Source organism: Condylura cristata, unplaced genomic scaffold, assembly GCF_000260355.1.
Source record: "Condylura cristata isolate star-nosed mole 26May11 unplaced genomic scaffold, ConCri1.0 scaffold00003, whole genome shotgun sequence".
Classification (NCBI taxonomy): Eukaryota; Metazoa; Chordata; class Mammalia; order Eulipotyphla; family Talpidae; genus Condylura; species Condylura cristata.
In genome coordinates this window covers 15,409,908-15,427,641 of record NW_004567104.1, presented here as the reverse complement: position 1 = coordinate 15,427,641, position 17,734 = coordinate 15,409,908, and positions in this window count along the sequence as shown.

Here is a 17,734-nt window from a genome sequence, read left to right as displayed (position 1 = left end):
TATGTATATGCCATACACACACACACACAATGTATCCACATGTTTTTTTGTATGTATAGCCTGTGCTCATTTTAGACTAGTAGTTTCTTTGTACCTCCACATAGCCTTACCTTAGAGACTATGCTGATGCAAAGAGAAGGAGCCCGTTGAAGCCTTTCTGTACTGCAGATAGAGATAGGGAAATGGAGAAGAAGAGGACAATAGGCATGTATCCCTCAGTCAATTACCCCTATTTTTATCAATTCTATTTTTTTTTATTACAATTGGGCGCTTCATGATGGCACAGCCAGTTAAAGTGCAGTATTATGGAGCTAGCCGCAGCCGCTGCAGCACAAGTTTGATCCCTGGCCAGGGAGCTGACCCACATTGGCATGACAGCACTTTCCTGTCTTACCCACTGCTCCCTTCAGCAGTGTATTTCAGTCAACCTACCTGTTCTGCTCCCCACTCTGTCTCTGGTGAATCCTCTCCCCCCTATACTCGTGCCTGTACCCCAGCTTTCATTGCATTAATAAATAAATCTTTAAAAATAAACTAAAGCAACATTGCATTATAATGTCATATAAACTACAAGTGAACCTAATACACATATTGACATATGATAAATGAGTATCTGTATATATTGTATTAGGTGCAGTGTGTTTGTATACCCCAAGATAGAATATAGGGGTGTATAAATGGAGGCCATGGAGATGCTTTCACATGGGTCCTTTCATCATATCAGGGCACAGATAAGCTAAGTAGATCCTTCAGAAGCCAAGATTTGAGATAGATGAAGAAGAGGATCATTTTTTTTTTCAAAGCACAGCACACAGCTTGCTCTGATTTCTTGGAGCTGGTTTCTCTGGGAGCACCGGAGAGGTGACCTTGGCAAGGGCAGTTGTTAAGGTATTGGCGCACAGGAGCTTCAGGGGCACCAGTGATGTTACCTGAGAAAGACTCATGATTCTACCAATAATGAGCTAGAAATGAAATGCATATAAGCATATCAACCAATAGACTAGTTTAAGACAATATGCAATACTGCCAAAAACTGGCATACTTCCAGAAAATTTCCAATACTCTAGTGTTTTACTTTATTAAGCAGCATTAACAATCAAGAATTATTGTTGTGATCTCTTTTGTGTTCCCATACTAACAAAGCTTAGGTATTTTCAGACTGTATATTCATACACACATATGTATGGATAATAAGCAAGCAAAAAAGCAGTATAATTTCTAACAGTGAATTTTATGAGGAAGGAGTTTCCTCACATGGACATAAGAAAGCTCTCCAAGAGGAGATATCTGAGACATGATCTGCACACATCATTTGAAGGTTTAGTGCAATGCTACCAATTTTGTCTGTAAATTAGCACTACTAAGAGATTTTTCTTAAAACTGAAGCATAGGCTCCATTAAAATCATTTATATCAGAATATCTGGTTATGGGGTTCAACATTATATGTGTGTGTGTCTACATATATACATACATATATATATATATGGCAATAGTTTATTTTTCTTTATTTATTTAAAAATAATTTCCACAATAACCAAAACACCTATGCTCATAACCTACCTGCTTCCCTTCTCTACCCCTCCACCTTTCCTTATCCCTGTGGGTTTTTATTTTATTTTGTATTTTATTATTATGTACATATTTTACATCATTCCTCATTTTGTACATTTTTTCATCTGTTAACTATTATTTCTTTTTCCCAAGCTCAAACTTTATTTCTTCTATTGTTCATGAGTAATTGTTTTTAGATATTTATAATCTGCAGATGAGTGAAAACATCTGATATCTTTCTTTATTGATTTTATCCAACAGAATTTCCTCAAGATTCATCCATTTTGTGTCAAATGCCACTGTGTCATTTTTCTTCCCAGCTTTGTAATATTTTGTGGAATATGTGTGCCACAGTTTCTCCACTTAACGGTTGAATGTCATGTGGTTTGGTTCCATGATTTGGCAATGGTAAACAGTGCTGCTATGTACATTGGCATAGATGTTTGTTTGCATATTGGAATTTTCATGTGACTGGGGAAATACCTAACAGCAGTGATACTGGATGAAATGGAATTTCCATTTATATTTTCTTGAGAAACTCCATACTTTTGTGTAGGGGATGTGCCAATTTTCACTCCTAAGAGTGGATAAGAATTTCTTATTCACGGCAATCTTGCCAGCATGTTTTAATTCTTTTCTTTTTAATATGAGGCATTCTCACAGGGGTGAGGTTGTTTTTCAGTGTGGTTTTAATTTGCATTTCTCTTATAATAAGCGATGTTGAACATTTTTAAATCTATCTATAGATCATCTGCGTGTCCCCTTAACAGAAGTATTCATTGAGTTTTTTTTAAAATAAAGTCAGTTTTTTCTTTGTTTTGGGTTGTATTTTGTAATTTTGGAGATTAACCCCTTGCATATGTAAGGTATGCACATATTTTTTTTCCATTCTGTAGGTTGCTTTTGTTTTTGTGATGGCTTCTCTTGAAATACAACTTTTAGTTTGATACAGTAACACTTATTTATTTTTGTCTTCATTTTACCGATGTTGATGTTGTATTCTTAAACACATCTTTGTGGTAGATGTCCTATAGTATGTTCTCTGTGATTGCTACCAAGTACTTCATGGTTTCATTTCTTATGTGCAATCTTTGATCCATTTTGAGTGAGTTTTCATGTATGGTGTTAAATATGGGTCTTGCTTTATTTTTTTGCCAGTTCTCCATATTTCCCCAGCATCATTTATTTAAAAGGCTATGGGTTTGGTTTTTTTTTTTTTTAAGATTTATTTATTTATACAAAACTGGGGTACAGGCCAGAGATGCGGAGGGTGAGAGGATTCACCAGAACAGAGTGGGGAGCAGAACAGGCAGATCCACGAAGTATACGGCTGAGGGGAGCAGCGGGCGGGTCAGGAGAGGTCTGCCGTGCCATGTGGATCACATCCAGGGGTGGGGATCGAACTCATGTGGAAGTGGCTTAAGCTTCTTAGTGCTGTGTTTTAACCTGCTGCACCACCAGGGAGGGCCATAATAATATTTCATTTTAATAATTTCTCTACATAAGGAAAAAGTGGGTAAATGAAGGAAATAATTTATCACTCATATGTGTCAAAGTATTTATTTGGCATGTTCAAAAACAGTAAAAAGTATTTTGGCATGTTCAAAAAACAGGAGAAAAAAAGAAAGAGATGAGGTGGGAAAGATTATGTATGTCCAGATCATATAGTGTCTTTCTGTCCATGATGATTGATTGTCTTGTCACTTCCAACAGGAAGTGATTGTATTAAGTCTGTTGGGTGGTATGATAAAATGGGCATGAGAAGACAGAAACAGAAAAGCTTCTCCCTTTCATATTCTTTTCAGTGTAAGACAGAGATATGTTGGCTGTATTTCAATTACCAGGGTCAGGTTGCTCATCCATCCTCTGGCAAATGACTAAGTTGTTCCCAAAAATTGAATAAGGAAGAAGTGGAAAAATAACCTCTGGGGAGGATGAGTCAACATCACCTTGAAAAGAAAAAAAGAGTGGAATGACACTGAATCGTTGTGTACTCTCTCACACACAAGCAAGCATACACATGTATTATCATATATTTATATAAGCATGTGTGTTACAGATTTAAGAATTGTTTTATTGCTGTGAAAATACCACAATCTGCAACCTCAGTTAAAAGCTACTAAAATTTGTTGTCACTTGATTTTTTTTTAACTTCCCAAATTTTCCACCTCAGTGTATCTCCTTTCCCTGCCTGGTATTCTGATTAGTCCTGTATATTAGGGGAAAAAATAGATGAAATATGTAGACAATTAAAGGCCAAGACTTTTAGAGCCCTCAAGAATGAAATAATGCTAGATGTATATATACATGAGTGTATATAAAATTTTCTAATTTTATTTTTTACAGTGACTTCAAAATGTTGCTAAGTGAAATGGATTGTTTCCTTTAAAAAAAAAAAAAAAGGAAAATATATAAGGCCTAATCATTCCAGTGAACTTCACACTTCACACAGAAAATTGGAAGGTTGAAGGATTCCCACTATTTGAGTATGTAATTGTGTTTCCCTGGGGAAAGAAGAGAAATTTTTTTTATTCCCCCAAATCTAGTGACTTTGAATGCTTTATGCTACAGGAAGCTGCACAATGCTACTATGGGAAAATTATTCCCTTGGTAGCACTTATGGGCTAGTTGAGATGATGTTCAAACACCGCCAAGGAAGACCTGAGATGTGCTTACCAAAAGATGCTGGTGGTATTGCTGTCCTGCTTCTCAGCTTCTCCAGACTCAAATAAGCTCTGTGATAGAAATCACAGTCTTTATAAGAAAGCAGAATGTGGGCCCCTTCTGGTGGCACAAGGGGTTAAAGCATAGCACTATGAAGCTAGCCGCAGCCACTGCAGCATATGTTCAATCCCTAGCCAGGGAGCTGACCCACATGGTGCAGCAGACATCTCCTGTCTCACCTGCTGCTCCCCTCAGAGTGTATTTCAGTAGATTTCTACTCCCCACTCTGTCTCTGGTGAACCCTCTTACCCCTGCACCTCTGGCCTGTACCCCAGTTCTTATATGCATAATAAATAAATCTTAACAACAACAACAAAAAAGCAGAATGTAAGTTGAGTCTTGGCTCTGCCACTTGCTAGCTGATGAACTTCTCTTACCTCCTGGGCCCTCCACTGAGTAATATAATAACAAATACTTGTCCTTGTGGGATTGTTGAAGTGACTAGAAATGACCACTTTTCTTTAACCCTTACACATGATAGCTATTTTTTTTTAATATTTCACTAGTTACTGAAATATTTGACACATATATTCAATTACAGAAACTTAAGGAAGTGGATTTTTGATTAAAACTATTTTATCCCCCTTGTGGGCTAACAAACATCATTGGGCTATATTTTGGTGGTATGACATGGGAAATATAACCATGTTTTTAAAGAAATTACATCTCTCAATGGAGCTCAGTAGAGTGTCCCCAAATTTGTTTCAGCAATTGACAATGCCATTTCTGCCCTTTTCAGGAACACCTATTCAAGATATTTACAACCCAGATATGCAGGTTGGCTCTGGTATTATATGCTCTATATACTCTTTTCAATCTTTTCTCTTCCATGTAAAAGTGTAAAAATAGATTTTTACTGAGGTTTCAGGGCATCTCTAGTGTTACAGTAGCACAAGAAGAGCCTTTTATCTTTTAAAATAAAATTGTAAATGTCCTCAGACTGTCATGTACAGGAGACTAAGCTTTTACGCTATTTAAAAATTTTATGTGATCATAAATCTGTTCCATAGCCAAGTTACTGTTTTACAATACATTGTAACCTTTTTCTTTCTAACTTCCTCCATTTTGCAAGGCATACATGTGGAAATTACTAATTTTATTTAGTTTGAAAAAAATTATGGTATTCTTCAACTCAGAAATTATGTTTTATTTAATAATGACATTTGCATAAATTTAAAAAAAAATGTGGGTCAGTCATCAATATTTGAACTGAAATTCAGGAACCTAATTGACCAAGCAGTCCAGTGGTACCCTCCTCCCTTGGGTTATGTGACCCTTTTGGTTATGTGACCCTGCATACCTGAGCCCAGCAACACCTAAGTACTCACTTCGCCAGGGTTTATGCCAAGGTTTCCATGCAGCTCCATACATCTGGATTGTACCCTCATTCTCTATAGCAGGCAAGTTCAAATTTGTCTTTATGGAAAGATGTTTTTGTTGTTGAGAACTCTAAAGAAGTTACAGTATAGCATCTGTGCTTCAGAACTGTAAAATGAGAATAGTTTTCATATGCCTTAGAACAGTTTTCTTTTAAGATTTTTTGGTACTTGAAGTCATTGTTGTCATAAACCCATTTAGCTTCCCTGGTGGGGAGTGTCCAGTAGTAAAGTAACTGTTTTCTAACTGAGGATACACAAACATTAGAGTGAGGACATTTGTTCAAAGTGACATGGTAGATTTTAAAAGACATGAGTGTGTGGGTGTGGGTGTGTGTGTGTGTAAGAGGGAAGGTGGAGGAAATTATATTTCTTAAATCATTTTTTAAAATTTTTTTAAAAAAACCCGGGCCAGGCTTGAACTCACACTGAAATTGCTGGGGCTTGGCTTAGTGTAGCTTCACTGTGCAATACTCCAACCCGCTGAGCCACCAGGGAGGACCTATTTCTTAAATCTTAAATTAGGTGTGTAACACTATTACAAAGAAGGATTTTATCAGATGTAGCTCTCTGTGCCTGTAATGTATATATGTCTTTTCTTTATTTTAGCATCCAGAGATGCAATATTCGATTTTTTGACAGGGAAAAGATATGATGGCACTAGTGAAATCTAAGAAGGTAAATACTCCTCGAAAACTAGAAAAAGGACACAAGACATAGAATCACAGTTCCTCCCACATGGGACTCAGAACCTTGAAGAGGAGCTTCCAGGACTTAGAGGGATTTAGAGTTTATTGAGAGTGCTAATATGGAGAATCAAGAGGATGAGACAGTGAATTTCACAGCATAGTGCTGTGAGCAGTGCTCTTTCACCACACAGAGCCTAAGGCGTGACTTTAGTTTGCTTCTTGGTAGCAGAATTAGCAGCCAGGCCACGACAATGACAGGTGTTTCTTATGGGTTCCTGATGGATTTCCTGAGACTAGTTCTTTATTCTTCCCTATTGTTTGTATCTTCATAATATGATCTTCTTCTACTTAACTTAACATCAGATTTCAGAATCTAAATCAGTCATTGAGAACCCAGAACGTGGACTGAAACTTTTTACTTGTATAACAAGCAGAATTAGCAGCCAGGTCACAACAATGACAGGTGTTTTTTGTGTATACCTTTCCGTAACTGAACTGGAAGAGGATCAAAATATAATTTAAAGCATCCTAGAAGTAAAATGAAGTAGTTTTTAATCCCAGGTCAACAGATAGAGGAAAGAGTATGAATAATCATTATGAAAGAGAACATAGTTATGAAAAGCCATATGTGAATTCTGTGCTGTAATAGGAACCCTGGACTCAGAGCCAGGAAGCTTGTGAGACCAGTGGCCCTGGGTAAAGAACTTGTTATCCCTAAACAATTTTCCCTTCATCTGTACAGGATATATAATGCCAGCTGGGGATATTTTTCACAGGGTTGTTAAGAATAGAAAATAAATATTAAGCAGGTAGAGTACGTGATGAAAGTAGACTTGTTGAGCTGTTGCATTTATATTCTGTAACAGATTAGTATCAGGTACTGGATTTAGTATCCATTTGATGATGACTTTCCAGAGTGATTCATGAAAGTCCTACTCTTTTTTCTACAAATCACTGGCTTCAAAGGGTGTGGAGAAAGGGTCCAATGGGCCTATGTTTGTATCTTGATTTCACAATTTATGAGTATGCACTTTCTATAAAATAGAACAGTATAAAGTAGTTTAATATTAACTTCAAGAATGCTTTAAGGCTAACAACATACATTTTAATAAAAATGTAGCCATATATTAAAATGATAGTAAATAAGCAAGTATATATGTTTTAAGTCTGCTATGTATTATTTATGTAAAATGACAAAGCTTTATTAACCTCTCTGAAATACAGTTTTTTCAAATGTAAAATGGTAGTAATAATAACATCTTGTAAATCTTTTTAGACTACTAAATGACTTTATAATGTGACAACATTTAGAACACTGTCTGGCATATAGTAAGTTGTCAATAGCTATTAGCTATTTTTAGGCAAAGAACCTTACACAGTATCTATTATTCAGTAGACAATAAATGAGTGTGCTCAGTATTTCTTTTTTTTATTTTTTTGCTTTCTCATAGTTAAATAACTGCATTATCCAGTCAGAATTTATCCCTTGAGATCAAGAGATAAAGTAGAATATGCTGCACAGTCCTGAATTGGTTTGTCTCCTATCTCTTGGAAGACAGAGACTTTTAAGATTTTATGACATGCAAGGCATTTATTGGCCATCAACCATGACTAATTTTAAACTTTAAGGAAAGTCACAGGATCCAAATATTTGTAAGTTGCAGCTGCTTGACCTTCAAGACTCAAAAAAGACTCAAGTTACATTTATCTTTTTGCGTCACACCTCTCCAGGCATCAGCTTTGAGTTATTTCTATTCACTCATTTGTCTCATTCTGCTTGGACTTGAAAGCCAGTTTCTGTCTCCTCCTGTCTGGCATGGTATTGGTCTCAGAAGCCTCCAAGGAATCTACTGCTAGACATTAACTCTAAGTCTATACTCAAGATAATGCCCAAATGCTGGTAGCCAACCTCAACCTTTAATTTGTTGATTAAAAAAAAAAATCCCTGGCACATTCTATTAAGAGAAGAGATGAAAGGGATAAGAAAAAGATCACATGAGGAATCGCCAAGGTGTCAATCTAGTTAGATTTCTGACACACTGATAGAGAAAGATAAGTAGTCAAACTGTAAAAGGAGTTATGCCAGGAACTGTGTGTGTGTTTGAAGAAATCATAGCATCAAGAAATATTGATCAATATATTTAATGATACGCATATTCAGAATGTCAACCAATCACCACATGGACACTGAAGATAATAAATTGTGGGTAAAGTGACCTAACCTGAGTCAATTAAATATTACACTTGTTGATACAAGGCACTTGAGGCACAAAGAGTCCTTCAAGGAGCACAAATTAAAGCATTAGCAGAAAAAAAAAAAAAAGGTTACCAAGTTACCCTCTAAAAGTAATAGTGCTGAGTAACTGGGCATTAGTTAGGAGAGTGCATAACCAGGAAATGATTAGAGTTCCTGAATACTTCGTATTTTATGCATGACTTGCATGTAAAGTACAAGCATGTGAAAATATGATTAAGAACAAAACCAAAGCAAATGAGTGAAAAATGATAGAATATATTTTTATACACAGATAAATGTAAAGTCAGATATTAGATACTTAGGCTTTCCAGGACATGATAGGGCCATTATTTATTTTAATATTTAAATTAAGACGACTTACACCCTGTTTCATATACTTTGGAAAACTTTGTGCAAGTGTTCACCTCTCTTATCCCTCATGACCTCAAGGTAATTTCTTGTTCTGATCTTCTGCTTCCATTGGTTCTAAGTCTTACTTAGGTCTCATTTCTGTGATTGATTTTCTCCCTGTGTAGATCATCTTTGGAACTATTATCACTTTAATTTTTTTTTGTTACTGTAATAGTTGAAAATAATATTTTAGCTTCAATTGGCAGTCATTGTTTCCGATGTGGGTGTCTATTTGCTTTCCATAAGTAAATTATCTGATTTTACCTATTTTTCTACAGGACTATTTTGTTCTTGGAATACAATCTTACATTTTGTTATAAATTTCCTAGAAAGAAACATATTACTAATATTATGTCAGTATATATACAGTTTGCCTTCAAAATTAATTATACAACTTATGATATATAACAGATTAATTTTTCAGGAGTTACAGGTTGATCTTTCCTTTTCTTCATAAGCTATTGTTTTGTTCTGATAAACTTGCCCATCAAGATTAAATGTTAAGATTTTTTTGTTTTCAGTATGAAAAGACTTATTCACACTATATAAAAATAGATAATGTAAAAAGAAACAAAGTGGAATAAAAAATTATGCAAAATTCTTCCTGAAAGGAATAGTCAAAATGTTTTATATACATGTACTTAATTTAAAAACTCTTAATCATAGCTACATAAAATTACATATTCTTTTTTGCTTGTTTGATATTATATTGAAATAATCTCCTCTCCAATATAGTCTCAAAAATTTGAAAACAGAGCTTACTTTTATTATATTATATTTATTTTATTATAATAGTTTTATTTTTACATCATTTTGTGCCTTTTTCCATCTCAATTGTAATCCCCATGGGCTTCCCATCACCAAATCACCCATGTGCCATCACCATAGTCCTGTGTACTTCCCCTTCTCTTTGTTGATCGCATTCCCCACTCCACCCCTATAAAATGTCTTTGGTATAAAGTTGTTCATTATTATTATTTTTTCTCCACCTGGTCCTTTATGCTCCTGCCATGAGTGAAGCCATCCAGTATTTTTTTTTTTCTTTCTGGCTTATTTCACTGTGCATTATCCCTTCCAACTCCACCCATGTTGCTGTAAAAGGCATGAGTTTATCTTTTGATTGCCAAGTAATATTCCATTGTGTATATGCACCACATCTTTTTAATCCAGTCACCTACTTTGGGGTATTTGAGTTGATTCCTTGTCTTCCCTATTGTAAATAAAGCAGCAATAAACATGGGGGTGAAGGCATCTTTTTGAGTGAGTGTTATTGTGCCTTTTGGGTAGATACCTAGGAGTGTATTGCTGGGTCACATGGAAGTTCCATGAAAACAGATCTTACTTTTATAGGTTATGTTATTTCAACTTTATTGACTATAATCCCCTGTGATTCTCAGTATTATTATAAACTCTATTTAAATAAAAATGAGTCTATTATTCCATATGTAGCTGTTATGGAAGACTGGCCAAGTGAGCAGCACCCCATTATAATCTACTCTGTTTTTTGAAGCACTAGCCCTGGTAACTTAGGATTTGATACTAGAACAGATATCCTTGCTATTTGAACACATTTGTTTTCTAAAAATATGTATTGAATAGAAAATATTGGTCATACTTTATATTCTACATTTTAAATGGAACAAGTAAAAATGTAGCCCAAACATATACAAAGTCCCAAAATAGTTTTCAGAAATATATTCCAATACTTTTTTTTTAAGATTTATTTATTTATTCATACAGAACTGGGGTACAGGCAGGAGATGAGGAGGGTGAGAGGATTCACCAGGGATAGAGTGGGGAGCAGAACAGGCAGATTGACGAAGTACACTGCTGAGGGGAGCAGTGGCAGGCCAGGAGAGGTCTGCCGCGCCATGTGGATCTCCTCCAGGACAGGCAGATCAACAAAATACAGTGCTGAGGGGAGCAGCATGTGGGTCAGGAGAGGTCTGCCACGCCCTGGTGACACGTCCAGGACAGGCGGGGATTGAACTCATGCGGAAGTAGCTTAAGCTTCTCAGTGCAGTGCTTTAACCTGCTGCGCCACCAGGGAGGGCCATATATTCCAATACTTTAAACCATTACACCAAATATTTAAATACCTTTCCAAGAATGTCTGCAATAATATAAACCATATAAAATATCAGTTATGTGATTTTTTAGTATTTAATGAACTCAATAGAGGTAGTGTTTGTGTGTGATATGTATTATCAGTTTAAATTACATTTCCCTTTCATAACACAGCAAATAGAACTATTATAAAACATAGTAACATAATTTCTCAAATATTTTAACAAATGCAGATAAAGTTTAGTTTAAACTCCAGTCAATTAAGAAGTAATTCCAATATAGTTGCCTAAATGAAGTTTGAAGATAATGTAAGATAGAGATGATAATCAGATTGCCACAGCAGCTGGTCTGTGTTGAGCAAAGGAGAATTTCTGTGAGATAGAGGAGTGAGGAAGCTTATCTGTGTCCAAATTCAGAGAACTGATAGACTTTGTTTTCTTCTTGGAAATCAAAAAATCAGAAGTTGAATGTTGAAAACCATCTAAAGCTATAGGTGAGGCCATGGAACAATCAAATACACAAATAGTGAACTTTTGCTCTAGTCAAGTGAATAGGGACCAGATTTACCACTTTACATTAAAATGTAGAAAACACATACTATGTAGAAAGGAGCAAGATCACACTCAGAAAATAATTGCAAAGGACTATGATTGTTAAGAGAAGAAGAACAAATGATGATTCCAATGTTTGCACTGGTTTTGAATTCTCACCAGTAGTTAAGACATAGGCTAAAAAGAGAAAGGGCAGAATAGCCTAGCAAAATTAACAAGTCAATGAGATGAATATTAGGATGTGAGCAGACCAAGAAAGCTAAAATTTCTACATATGTCCCATAGGCACATTAAAAAATGTTCATCATCGGGCCCTCCCTGATGGCGCAGCGGGTTAAAGCACAGCACTGAGAATCTAAAGCCGCTTCCGCATGAGTTCGATTCCCGCCTGCCCCGGAGGTGACCACATGGCGTGGCAGACCTCTCCTGACCCGCCCGCTGCTCCCCTCAGCAGTGTACTTCGTCGATCTGCCTGTTCTGCTCCCCACTCTGTCTCTGGTGAATCCTCTCACCCTCCGCATCTCTGGCCTGTATCCCAGTTCTGTATGAATAAATAAATAAATCTTTAAAAAAAAAAAAATGTTCATCATCACTTATCATCAGAGAAGTGCAAATCAGAACCAAAATGAGGCCAAAAAAAAAAAAAAAAGCAAGAGTGATTTGTGATATAATATTAAATATCTAAACATAATTAAATTTCCAAAAAGGGAATTTACGTAATTAATTTCCCAGATTGGTGGTGGTGGGGAGAACCAAAGAGCATAAACACAAAGCAAAACATAACAGTGTTCATAAACAGTCAGTGCTGAATCAGTGATAAAAGGAAAAAAAATCTCTTTTTTAAAAGATTCATTTTTTAAAAAAGATTTATTTATGCATACAGATCTGGGGTACAGGCCAGAGGTACAGGGGTATGGTGAGAGGATTCACCAGAGACAGAGTGGGGAGCAGAACAGGCTGACTGACGAAGTACACCTCTGAGGGGAGCAGGAGAGTGGGAGGGAGGAGAGGTCTGCCGAGCCATGTGGATCATCTCCAGGGTGGGGATCGAACTCATGCTGAAGTGGCTTTAGCTTCTTAATGCTGTGCTTTAACCTGCTGTGCCACCAGGGAGGGCCCTACAAGATTCATTTTAATTATTTATGCATACAAGAACTGGGGTACAGGCCACAAGTGGAAGAGGTGGGCAGTGAGAGGATTCACCAGAGGGAGACTGGGGAGCAGGACAGGGGGATCTACTGACATACACTGCTGTGAGGAGCAGCAGAGGAACAGCAGGCAAGACAGGAGGAGGTCTGCTAGGCCATGTGGGTCAGCTCCCTGGCTGGGGATGGAACTCATGCTGCAGTGGCTGGTGATAGTTCATAGTGCTGAGACTAAACACCATCAGGGAGGTCCTAAAGGTTAAAAAATGAAAAAAATCTTTAATAACAAAATAATACACACAACATACAGAAAAATGTAATTAAGATTAAAGCAGGTTTTTCACTAGATGTTATAAAAGCCAGCAGCTGATGCATCTTTAAATTGCTGAATAAGAAGATGTAGCAATGACATATCTCCAAAATAAAGGAAAGGTAAAGATTGCTTTGGTAATCAAAAGTTGGGTGTTTGTCCTCCCTGGTGGCTCAAAGGGTTTGGATGAGTCATTGCAAACTGGCAGCAGCCGCTTCAGTGCGAATTCGATCCCAGGTGGAGGTGATTCACATGGGGTCAGCAGACCTCTCCTGTCTTGCCCACTGCTCCCTTCAGCAATGCACTTGATAGATTGGTCTCTTCTGCTCCCCATCCTGTGTCTGGTGAACCCTCTCTCTGTCCCCCGATGGGGGGGTGGGCATGGGGGACCAAAAAGTCTAAAAAAAGAAAAAGCATAAACATAAAGCAAAACACAACAGTGTTCATCAATAATTAGTGCTGAAACAGTGATAAAGGTAAAATATCTCTTTTTAAAAAGAGATACCCCAGTTCTGTAAATATAAATAAATAAGTCTTAAAAGAAAAAAATTTGGGAGTTTATCATCAACAGACCTATAAAAAAATAAATATTAAAAGAAAGTTCCTTAGGCAAAATGAAAATGACACATGATAGAAATTTAAATGTACACAAGGAATATAGAGCACAAGAAAAAATTGTTGACTACTATACACAGACAGACACATTTAATTTTTTACATTATAGTTGTTTAAATAAAAAATAATGTGTTGTAGAATTTACAAGAAATATAGAAAGAAAGTTTGTGGAAATAATAGTAAAAGTGACCGGAAGAAAGAATTGAAACTAATAGTATACAGGTAATACCCAGTTATATCAAAAATTGTACAACAAATAAGTGATCTAAGTTATTCCAAATTAAAAACAGAAATTGTCAGTTTGGATAAAAAAGCAACACTTACATATAAAGATCAATGTATTTTAAAGTAAAACTATGGAAATAGAATCTTATGAAATAACTATAGAAAAGAACCTGGGGAAGCTATATTAATCTCAAAATAAGTAGACTTCAGGAAAAAAGTATTAACTAGGAAAAAAAATAAAAATATTCCATAATGATAAAATGGTCAACATAGAATTGAAAGAATTAAACAAATATAAAATGTGAGATTTCAAAATTCCTCTCCTAATTGCTGAGACATTAAAGGCTTAAAAATCATACAAAGTATCTTGTCTGCCCACAATGAAATTAAATTAGAAGTAAATAGATAAATTCTTTTGAAAATTCCCAAATATTTGGAAATCAAGCCACAAATTTATAAAAAAAAAGAAAAAAATCCATGAGTTCAAGAAAAAAACCACAGGGTAATTTCAAAAATATTTTGGAATGAATAAAAATTAAAACTTATTATGTAAAATTGAAAGCAGTGCTTAAAGGAAAATTTAGTACCTTTTATTGCATCTCATGAAGCTATTAAAATTTATTATATATTTATTAGAAAATAATAAATTGCTCTAACTGAAGATCTGTCTCTAAAGAAAAGTAATGAAATTAGAAAAATAAGAATACATTAAATCCAAAGAGAACAGAAGGGAAATTCCAAAGATAATAACAGTAATGAAAAAAGTAATATAGATTCTGCAGACACTAAAAAGATTCTAGGAATATGCTGTTAACAATCTTATGCATAGAAATGGCAGAGATAAAATGAAATCAGATTAAATGAACAAGTTCCTTGAAAGGGCACAAACCATTCAAGTTTACTCAGAAAGAAGCTAATAACTCCATATTATTTAAAGTAACTGAATTTCTATTAAATACTTTCAATAAAGAAAATTCCAGATCCAGATAGATTGATGGCAGACTTCTATTTGGCATTTAAAGAAAAAACCACTAATTACAATTTCAGAAATTAAAGAGGAAGGAATATTTCCCAATTCATTCTATGACACTGGCATTATCCTAATTCTTAACTCAGAAAAAAGAAAATATATCCTTCATAAGTTTTAATTCTCACCAAATTAATCTACAGATCTTAATGTAATCCCATTGAAAATCCTGCAAATGTTTACCATATGACAGGTATTTACACAAAAGAAATGAAAAATCCTACTCAAATGCTCATTAAAACTTTATTTGCCTTCACTTCTAAATAGAAACAACTGAAATATCCAACAACTAGTGAATAAATACACTGTGGTATATCCATAGTATTATTCAACAATATAAAAAAAACTAAGTATAAGAAATCAGACATGGAAAACTAAAACTATTTCTCCACTTATATAAACTTTTGGGAAATGGCTACATTTACACCTAGAAAACAGATCAGTGGTTCTAGGGACAAGGTTTTTAGAGTGTGAACTGGGTTGACTTTTAAGTGGATCCTGGCAACTTCATAGGGCTGATCAATATGTTCTGTATCAAAATTGTAGTTGTATAATTTCATTTCAGAATTATATATGTACATATACATACATGATAAAATACTGGTATTATCAACATATGATTCTCTCCAAAAATTTTGTGTTAGATTAAATAAGGTGCCTCTAATTGACAATGTAATATAACTAATAAGAAGTTTATAAGTCTATAATATGTATTTGGCTAACTTTCCAGAATGAGGAAAATGAAAAACCCTACTGAAAGAGTAACATGTTTTTATATATAAATGAGGTGATTTACACATTTAATTTCTGCAAAATTGAAGGAAGTCATAAATTTATTTTCTAACAGATCGCTAATTGTGATTTTAATGATTGAGCCCTTTTGTGCTTCCTTAATGTATAATTCATGAAAATACAAATAACTGAATAGCATTGCATAATAAAATTCCTTTCCATCCCATCTACTTATTCACCTACTTATTGAAATGCCAGATTTTTTAGTATTTGCATTTATAAAGATATAATACAGGAACAGAATTAATGTCCAAAGCAATCTTATTCCTTTGAACATTCATTAGTAACAGCAAGTGACTAACTAAAATATGTAATATGTATAATTTACTAAAATATACATCTCTAATAATTTTCACCAAGAGTTTTACTACTTGGAACCTTTGGGATAAATTGTATACAGTAATATGATAGATCAGTCTAGAAGTAACAACAACTTAGTATTGATGCCCTATGTTTAGAGGCAAGTTGAAATGTTTCTACTCATTTGGTAAAAAAAAATTTAGAGACTATGTAATTGGAATAAAATCATATGGGACAAGTGAAAAAGAAATAAAAGTTCCAGGGGAAGGAAGAATTATATAAAAATTTCTGTCCCTGAAATACTTCCTTCTGTTTTAAAAACTATTGTTACTATGACATTTAGATTCTATTTATCCTGTTCTATGTAGCTTATTGAATGTAATTGAAAAGGGATGCAACATTTTTGTTTTCAAATGTCAACTATTCCCAAATATTGGACATTGTATTTCTTGCTTCCACCTAGTTACAATGAAACACTTCAGTTAATTTAAACTATATGACTGGGTAAACAGTTTTCCATAACTCTTTTAAAGGCAATTTGAGCAAAAATATTTAATATGATGCTGTGAACTACATAACATATCTAACATGCTTAATATATGTTCATTCCAACAATATCTTCAAAATTAGAAAATATCTATCTAGATGTTTTTACATGATTTGCAACAAAGCAGTAGAAAGAAATCTTTTACATCCTCAATTAAATAACATTCTAGACATGAATACATTTTAAGTCTTCCCAGCTTGCTAATTCATTTTATGATTATAATAGAAATATATAGTTGTGAAAAAAATTTGAAAGTATTACGAAGACAAATATAACAAAAATAATCCCTAACACAATGATCAACAGTAACCACATTTTATGGCTGCCCGTCCGTGTGTGTGTGTGTGTGTGTGTGTGTGTGTGTGTGTTTACAAGCACACCTCTATGACTGTGATTTAAATGGATACTTGATTTTTGGTTCTTCCTTTCATAATAATGCATATTTTTATTTAAGGAAATATTGAACAAAAACTAAACTTCATTTGAATTCAATATTTGATAACTATAAAGAAATTAGAAGACTTCAATGTTCATAACTTCACATTAGCATGACTTATAAAAAAGAAATGGCCAATAAAAAAAGTTTATTTAAAATAATACAAAATCCCATTATTAATTGGTATCACATCTAACTTTTACCAAAACTCTTACTTATTTTTAGATTTCAGAATGAAACAATATCTTTGACTTCTCTGCAGATGAGAAAAAAATATTTATTTACCACCTGTAACAGTTTCAAAAATATCAGGTGTGTTTTTTTCTTAGTACTTAGGTATATGTCTGATAATTTTTCTGTAATTTTTAACCACAAAGTCAATTTAATTTAAAATGCTTAAGAACATTTTAAAAAATAACATCTTGAGTTATAACTACTATCCTTAAGCTAGTTTGATTTTTCAGAATAGTTTCTCAAGAATAGTAATTTGTTTCTAATAGCAAAGGGAAAAATCTGATCCAGTTCAGCTGTTTTTAGTATTGCAGCAGTGGTAGTTGTCTCTGTGTTTTCTGTAGAATTTTAATTTTTCCAATTTCAATTTTATTGGAAGAAAGAAGTGTTACATCACTCTATCTGTTAACTGATGGTTTGATTTACATATGTAGTGAAATGATGATTAAAATAGGGTCAGCTGGCCCTCCCTTGTGGCACAGCGGGTTAAAGCACAGCAC